The 8,899-nt window shown below is 41.4% G+C and overlaps 1 long non-coding RNA gene across 1 annotated transcript in view; it reads left to right on the forward strand.

Annotated features, from left to right (window-relative positions):
- LOC144930501 (uncharacterized) overlaps positions 1-7,218 on the forward strand; it is a 128,112-nt gene extending 120,894 nt beyond the window's left edge. The window contains exon 4 of the long non-coding RNA XR_013635716.1: positions 6,781-7,218. This is a non-coding gene — a long non-coding RNA (uncharacterized LOC144930501). The remainder of the gene's footprint in view (positions 1-6,780) is intronic.
- Positions 7,219-8,899: the final 1,681 nt, after the last annotated feature.

Here is an 8,899-nt window from a genome sequence, read left to right on the forward strand (position 1 = left end):
GGCATGTACTCCCAGTTACAGAAATTCAAATAAATCATCATCATCTAAACCAGTAGTTCTTAACCTTTACTGCAGCCTGCACCCCTTTGGTTCTCAAAATATGTTCTTGCACCCCTTATCAAGTAGGTCAGTTCTTTAAACCTAGATATATTTTTTGTTTGTATATTACAGGAATCGTTAAAAAAATTATAATGTTAATAAATACATAGGTTTGATGAAACAAAGTACAGTAGTTGTACTTATGTGCCTGTGCTTAATTTGTGTTTTCAATGATTTACCTTCTAAAAAAATCTGGCATGTCTCGCACCCCCAGAAAGGGCATCTCGCACCTCCAGGGGATGCGTGCACCCCAGGTTAAGAACCACTGATCTAAACCATAAGAACAAATTAAGGTCTGCACAGTAGTAAATGACTGAAATACAGTAATTTAAAGACTAGTATTTTCCTACTAGCTGGACGCACGATGAAAAAAATTATTGTAATTTGGACACGTCGTATGTAATTGCTTGAAGTAATAACGAGACCAAATTATGCTGCCAGTGATCCACCACAAGTATAAAGCAAGTGAAAAGCATAACTACTGTCAGGTACTTCTAATGAATTAAAAGTTTAGTAAGCTGCATTTCCTAGGCAGTAAAAGTCATAGCCAAATCAGGTAATGGGTCTGATTCCCTTCTCACTCACCCCAGTGTAAATTAGGAGTAATTCAACTAAAGGCAATAGAGATTTGGCCAATGTAACATTATTCGGAGAGGTGAATCAATCTCAGTGTTTTTAATGAATATTTAGCTCCGAATCATGGTCAAAGCTGCATGGCTATGCAGCGGGGTAAGAGGGAGTTAGACCCCTCTCTCTGCTTCCATGCAGCATCCCTGGTCCTTGGGTCTGGGAGCATAAGGGTAAGCGGATTATGAGCGCATGCAACTTCCCCTTTTGAGCAGGTGGGCGGGATGGGCCATAGAGTACACAGAAACTAGGTTCTCACCTCCAATCTGCCAGCAACTCAGCTGAGACAGCAAGAAGGAGTAATTCTACTGTATTGATTTGGGGCCAGTAACCAAGAAGCCACTGGAGCAAACTGGGTTGCAAGGAAGGAACACGTTTTGAGACCCCTTTTAATGAGGCCAAAATAAATGCTGAGGAAGAGCCATAAAGATTCACTAGATGAAAAAGATAAAACAGCATTAAAATTAGCTACAAAAGGCCACATGTTTGTCTCCATATGAAACAGTCACATGTAGCAGAAGTATCTCATGGCCTTTTTCACTCCAGTGCAGCTAATGGATGTGGCAAGCAGCTTATCAAACAAGTCAATCTGAATTCCATTACAGCAGTATCAACCAATCAGTTATCTATTTGGAGCTAATGGCTGATGCAGCAATGAAATATAAAAAGCAATCGATGATATATATTTCTCCAGTAACAAGAGAAAGCACTTCCTTGGTGGGTTATATACAGTTATATACTGCAAATGAAGCATCACCCTTTTCCCCAGTGGCATAGCACCAACTGGTGAGTGTCAGGAGGAAGGTTAATCTCCTTCAGAAAGGACCCTGGTCCCTTAATCTCATTGAATGATACTTTCAAAGCTACCTTGGGTATTTGCATTCACATTTGACATTAATTGTAATTGGAAAAAGAAAAGGAGGACTTGTGGCACCTTAGAGACTAAAATTTATTTGAGCATAAGCTTTCGTGAGCTACAGCTCACTTCATCGGATGCATTCAGTGGAAAATACAGTGGGGAGTTTTATATACACAGAGAACATGAAACAATGGGTGTTACCATACACACTGTAAGGAGAGTGATCACTTAAGATGGGCTAATACTAGCAGGAGAGCGGGGGGGTGGGGTGGAGAAAACCTTTTGTAGTGATAATCAAGGTGGTCCATTTCCAGCAGTTCACAAGAACGTCTGAGGAACGGGGGGAGAGGGGGAAATAAACATGGAAAAGTAGTTTTACTTTGTATAATGACCCATCCACTCCCAGTCTCTATTCAAGCCTAAGTTAATTGTATCCATAGAATCATAGAATATCAGGGTTGGAAGGGACCCCAGAAGGTCATCTAGTCCAACCCCCTGCTCAAAGCAGGATCAATTCCCAGTTAAATCATCCCAGCCAGGGCTTTGTCAAGCCTGACCTTAAAAACCTCTAAGGAAGGAGTTTCTACCACCTCCCTAGGTAACGCATTCCAGTGTTTCACCACCCTCCTAGTGAAAAAGTTTTTCCTAATATCCAATCTAAACCTCCCCCACTACAACTTGAGACCATTACTCCTCGTTCTGTCATCTGCTACCATTGAGAACAGTCTAGAGCCATCCTCTTTGGAACCCCCTTTCAGGTAGTTGAAAGCAGCTATCAAATCCCCCCTCATTCTTCTCTTCTGCAGGCTAAACAATCCCAGCTCCCTCAGCCTCTCCTCATAACTCATGTGTTCCAGTCCCCTAATCATTTTTGTTGCCCTTCGCTGGACTCTCTCCAATTTATCCACATCCTTCTTGAAGTGTGGGGCCCAAAACTGGACACAGTACTCCAGATGAGGCCTCACCAATGTCGAATAGAGGGGAACGATCACGTCCCTCGATCTGCTCGCTATGCCCCTACTTATACATCCCAAAATGCCATTGGCCTTCTTGGCAACAAGGGCACACTGCTGACTCATATCCAGCTTCTCGTCCACTGTCACCCCTAGGTCCTTTTCCGCAGAACTGCTGCCTAGCCATTCGGTCCCTAGTCTGTAGCTGTGCATTGGGTTCTTCCGTCCTAAGTGCAGGACCCTGCACTTATCCTTATTGAACCTCATCAGATTTCTTTTGGCCCAATCCTCCAATTTGTCTAGGTCCTTCTGTATCCTATCCTTCCCCTCCAGCGTATCTACCACTCCTCCCAGTTTAGTATCATCTGCAAATTTGCTGAGAGTGCAATCCACACCATCCTCCAGATCATTTATGAAGATATTGAACAAAACTGGCCCCAGGACCGATCCTTGGGGTACTCCACTTGATACCGGCTGCCAACTAGATATGGAGCCATTGATCACTACCCGTTGAGCCCGACAATCTAGCCAGCTTTCTACCCACCTTGTAGTGCATTCATCCAGCCCATACTTCCTTAACTTGCTGACAAGAATACTGTGGGAGACCATGTCAAAAGCTTTGCTAAAGTCAAGAAACAATACATCCACTGCTTTCCCTTCATCCACAGAACCAGTAATCTCATCATAAAAGGCGATTAGATTAGTCAGGCATGACCCTCCCTTGGTGAATCCATGCTGGCTGTTCCTGATCACTTTCCTCTCATGCAAGTGCTTCAGGATTGATTCTTTGAGGACCTGCTCCATGATTTTTCCAGGGACTGAAGTGAGGCTGACTGGCCTGTAGTTCCCAGGATCCTCCTTCTTCCCTTTTTTAAAGATTGGCACTACATTAGCCTTTTTCCAGTCATCCGGGACTTCCTCGGTTCGCCACGAGTTTTCAAAGATAATGGCCAATGGCTCTGCAATCACAGCCGCCAATTCCTTCAGCACTCTCGGATGCAACTCGTCCAGTTTGTAAATTAATTCCAATTCAGCAGTCTCTCATTGGAGTCTGTTTTTGAAGGTTTTTTGTTGAAGAATTGTCACTTTTAGGTCTCTAATCAAGTGACCAGAGAGATTGAAGTGTTCTCCGACTGGTTTTTGAATGTTATAATCCTTGACATCTGATTTGTGTCTATTTATTCTTTTACATAGAGACTGTTCAGTTTGACCAATGTACATGGCAGAGGGGCTCATGCAGCTCAAGGAACACAGCAGTGTATCTGGGATGTTGTATGATATTTCAAACTCCTCACTATACCTGAAGAAGATCTACACCAGCAATGCAGGGCACTAGAGACAGTGTTGATGCATGATGACATGCGCGATATTGATTCGAGTGATTTAGGTGATGAACTGAAAGCCCTTTCATGATACATTTCAGCAGGATCAACTCCAAAGGCTGTTCTGGAATATATGTGCACAAATAAGATGATCACCCTCTTTCCAAATGCTTTTGTTGCTCTGCGCATACTTCTAAACACTTCTTGTAACAGTTGCCAGTGGAGAACGCAGCTTCTCCAAGCTAAAGTTAATAAAAACACATCTACGCTCCACAGTGACACAGGAGAGGCTGGTCGGCCTTGCAACCATCTCACTAGAGCATGAGCTGGCCCAGACTGTGGACCTTCACGAAGCAGTTCAAATCTTTGCAACCAAGATGGCACGGAAAGCACCACTTTGATTATTCAAACTGATAAAAATGCCAGTGTTTACTATGCAGACAAGAAAAGTTACATTTGCTGTTCAGGCGTTTGAAAGTTAAGTGTTACTTAAAATTTTTGAACAAGGCATTTTAAGTTGTTAGTTCTCCTTTATTGGGGTAAGTAGCAGAGCAATACCATGAGAGGAGCAGAATAGGAAGAAAGCAGAATTGAGACCTTTCAAAGTTTTGGCCCAAGCGAGGGGGCACCGGGGCATCGTTTGAGTTCCCTGCCTCAGATGCCAAAATTTTATGGGCCGGCCCTGCCCCCTGTGCAACTTACAAGAATAAGAGAAGCAGCAAAAGACAGGGAACAAAACCACAACCATACCAAACCCAGATCCTGGAATTGGTTACACTAGCAACATGCCAGATTTCCAGGGAGAGTCATTCTATCCTCTAAGTTATGTGGTTAGAACTGAGGCAGCTGTGACCCTCAATTAAAAAAAAAAGTCACCTTGCAGTTTGCAAGAGGCTTTTTTCTCCCTCCCCTTTCTGATACTTCCTACGTGAAAGCAGAATCTGTGCATGTCAATGTGTGGGGGGGAAACCCTCCCAACATCCCCCTCCATTTCAATTACTCCACTAGAAGCACTTCATTCTTGGGATACATCTCTCACGCGTGCAATATCATTCAAATCAGCAAAACTGTTCTTGTGCCACATTCTTAACTGACAGGTCAAGAAATAGAATGAAAAACTGCACTCCAAATAGTCTGATCGCTCAGGAGGGACCCTTTCCTCACAAACTCACTTCATGTCTATCAGAACATTTAGATATACTGTATGGATCAGTCTCGTGATTGAACTAAGTTGCCACTCTCTTTTGACTAAAAGAAAAGGAGGACTTGTGGCACCTTAGGGACTAACCAATTTATTTGAGCATAAGCTTTCATGAGCTACAGCTCACTTCATCGGATGCATAAAAGTGGAAAAAGCAGTGAGGATATTTTTATACACACAGACCATGAAATGGGTGTTTATCACTTCAAAAGGTTTTCTTCCCCCCCACCCCACTCTCCTGCTGGTAATAGCTTATCTAAAGTGATCACTCTCCTTACAATGTGTATGATAATCAAGGTGGACCATTTCCAGCATAAATCCAGGGTTTAACAAGAACGTCTGAGGAAGGGGGTGGGAGGAGAGGGGATTGGGGGATGGATGATGGACGGACAAGGGGAAATAGGTTATCTTGCATAATGACTTAGCCAGAGAAAACCTTTTGAAATGATAAACACCCATTTTTTCATGGTCTGTGTGTATAAAAATATCCTCACTGCATTTTCCACTTTTATGCATCTGATGAAGTGAGCTGTAGCTCACGAAAGCTTATGCTCAAATAAATTGGTTAGTCTCTAAGGTGCCACAAGTCCTCCTTTTCTTTTTGCAAATACAGACTAACACGGCTACTACTCTGAAACCTCTCTTTTGACTATCAAGCTGTATACTGTATATACAGAAAAGGTCAGAGAATGTCAAGCGTATAAAAGTGAGATACCTACCGAAAATAGCAAATAGAAAAGGGTTAACCATTTAAAATCTTAAGACACAATTGGAGTTACTACCCACCTTTCTCCCCCACTGCTCTTTGTCTCTCTCTCCCCCACCACCACCCCTGCCACACACACACACAAACAATATTTTCCACTCATGTTTGGGAACTCATCTCCAATAGAATCTCTTCTACAAACATTGACAAATACATTAAAATTGGCATAAAATCTGCAGAGTTTAAAGAACATACACCTAGTTCACTGCACAATATACACATTTATAGTTTCATTAAAATCAGTGTTACTTTAGTAAGGGCTTTTTTCCCCGGTAGAATTTCAGTGTAGATTTCCAAAATTTTGAACCGTTTACATGTTAATGGGCTACAAGCAACCTGGAGGACAAAGAGTTAATCCTTTTTATTCTTGCAGACAACGTAACTGGTCTTTATGTTCTGATGTTGAATCTCCCCAAAAGGACATGATTCAAAAGTAGGTGCATTTAATACTTCGAGGGTCAGATTCACAATAGCGTCCACACAGGCCCCACCAAGGGGGCCACCAGAGGCTGAAAGCTCATCAGTCTTGGGAAAAAGTCTACGGAGGTTATTATTTGGGTTTGACCATTCATAACCATGAAATATGATCTGATCATGTCCTGAGGTATTAAAGTTGCAGTCTATAAAGTTTGGTACCATAAAACTTTTAGAAGATTATCAGAAATATGTAAATATACTTTTTGAGGTTTCCCAATGGTCATTTATGTTACAGTCTTTGAGAAACAAATGGAAGAACCACACACATAGACTGTAGACTAAAGTTTTACTCAGAATTAACCTTTATATCACACTTTTATTTGTTACATTAATTATCAACATACCATATTGTATGCAGTGAGAGAATGAGTTTTTAATCACTGGGTGCATAAATAAGGATTAGGACTACATAAATCTTGAGAGTTGAAGCTGGAGTGGAACATTAAAGGGTTTTTTTTCTTGATCTATCTTTTCAGATTTTGCATTCCATTTATGTGGCTGTATGTTGGACACCTACAACTTCATAACTATGAAGACGATGGGAATTGAGGGCACTCAAACACCACACAGGATCAGCCATTTGAAATCATGTGTTTGATGGAATTTGATGGGCTGTATTTTTAGAATAATTTCAGAGTCATGAGTATAATTGTAAGTGGCAGACGTCCGTGAAATTCATAGAATAAGTACGTGCTGGGCCATGTAAGTTTTCTTTTTTAATATGTAATATGAGAAATTATATTGAACATAATGTAACTCATGCTTTTGAAAGTTTGCTGGGAGATTAACTATGTCCTCGGGGGGTCAATTGTATTGGATTTGGAAAATAGTTTTAGTTGCTGTGAAAATAATGGTTTAGCAGTATTTTGTGCTAAAACTATTACCAACTGTATAGTTATCTATACATACATACATTGTGACACAGAAAGACTATGACTTCTAATTTGATTTCACATATGCCTCCATATAGCCTAGAATTTCAGCTAAACAATATTTTGTTTTCTTTTTCCTCATAGTTTATCTCAGGGAACTTGATAAGTACATTAAAAGAAAGATGAATGTCCAAGAAAGTCATGGAGACAGTAGAGAAAAATGAGAAATTAACCTACACAAGTAAAGTACATATAGATGTATATAGGTCTAGTCTCTGTTTTTAATTCTCAAAAAATTGGTTGCATAAGGACATAAGAAATTCAATAAGGACAAATGCAAAGTACTCCACTTAGGAAGGAACAATCAGTTGCACACATACAAAAAAGAGAAATGACTGCCTAGGAAGGAGTACTGCATAAAGGGATCTGGGGGTCATAGTGGACCACAAGCTAAATATGAGTCAATAGTGTGACAATGTTGCCAAACCCCCTCTCCTCCCCGCCCAAAAAACCCCAAAGCGAACATCATCCTGCAATGCATTAGCAGGACTGTTGTAAGCAAGACACAAGAAGTAATTATTTTACTCTACTCTGCACTGATTAGGCCTCAACTGGAGTGTTGTAACCATTTCTGGGTGCCAGATTTCAGCAAGGATGTGGACAAATTCGTTAAAGTCCAGAAAAGAGCAATGAGACTGATTAAAGATCTAAAAACATGGCTTTCTACCCAGCTCTGCGTGGCTCCTGGAAGTGGCCAGCATGTCTCTGCAGCCCCTAGGCAGAGGCGCAGTCAGGGGAGTCTTCACGCTGTACCCACCCCAATCGCCTGCTCCGGTACCTGCAGGCAGAGGCAACACGCAGAACTGCCTGGCTGTGCCTCCACCTAGGAGCCAAGGGAGGGACAAGGGCTGCTTCCAGACCTCCATGACAGACTCACAGCCTTACCTATGAGGGAAGATTGAAAAGACTGGGTTTGTTTAGCCTGAGAGGGGATATGATAACAGTTTTCAAGTACATACAAGGTTGTCACAAGGAGGAGGGAGAAAAATTGTTCTCCTTAACCTCTGAGGATAGGACCATAAGCAATGAGCTTAAAGTGCAGCAAGAGAGGTTGAGAGAAAAACTCCCTGTCAGGGTGGTTAAACACTGGAATAGAATGCCTAGGGAGGTTGATGAATCTCCATCATTGGAGATTTTCAGAGCAGGTTAGACAAACACCTGTCAGAAATGATCTTCATAATACTTGACATGAGTGCAGGGGACTGAACTAGATGAGCTCTCAAGGTCCCTTCCAGTCCTAGGATTCTATGATAAACTGAAACTGTCCTGAAACAGCTTTTACAAGCATGGCTAACACTTACTCAGAGAGTCAACATGAGCTTCCAGGACCTTGGCAATCCAGCAGTGGTATGTCATCTCACAACGAGTAATTCTTGAATCATTACATTTATTAGATGCAAACAGGTTTTCCAAAACTATCATGAATGCAAATCATTTTTCCACCTTGGTTTTTTTTTAGGAAAAAAATTAACATTGGTATTGTTAAGAATCTGCAATTTTTTGTAAAAGTTTCAGTTTCCCCATATGTCTTAGGTTACAGAGGGAATGCCAAGCCTTATTACACAACCATTTCTTCTTCTTAAAGAAGTCACCTGAACTTAAGATACAGCCAAACAAATAATGTCAACCCACTGACTAGCACTAATTTTTTTTTAATACAAAA

The sequence above is a fragment of the Lepidochelys kempii genome, chromosome 4 (assembly GCF_965140285.1).
Source record: "Lepidochelys kempii isolate rLepKem1 chromosome 4, rLepKem1.hap1, whole genome shotgun sequence".
NCBI classification, from domain to species: Eukaryota; Metazoa; Chordata; order Testudines; family Cheloniidae; genus Lepidochelys; species Lepidochelys kempii.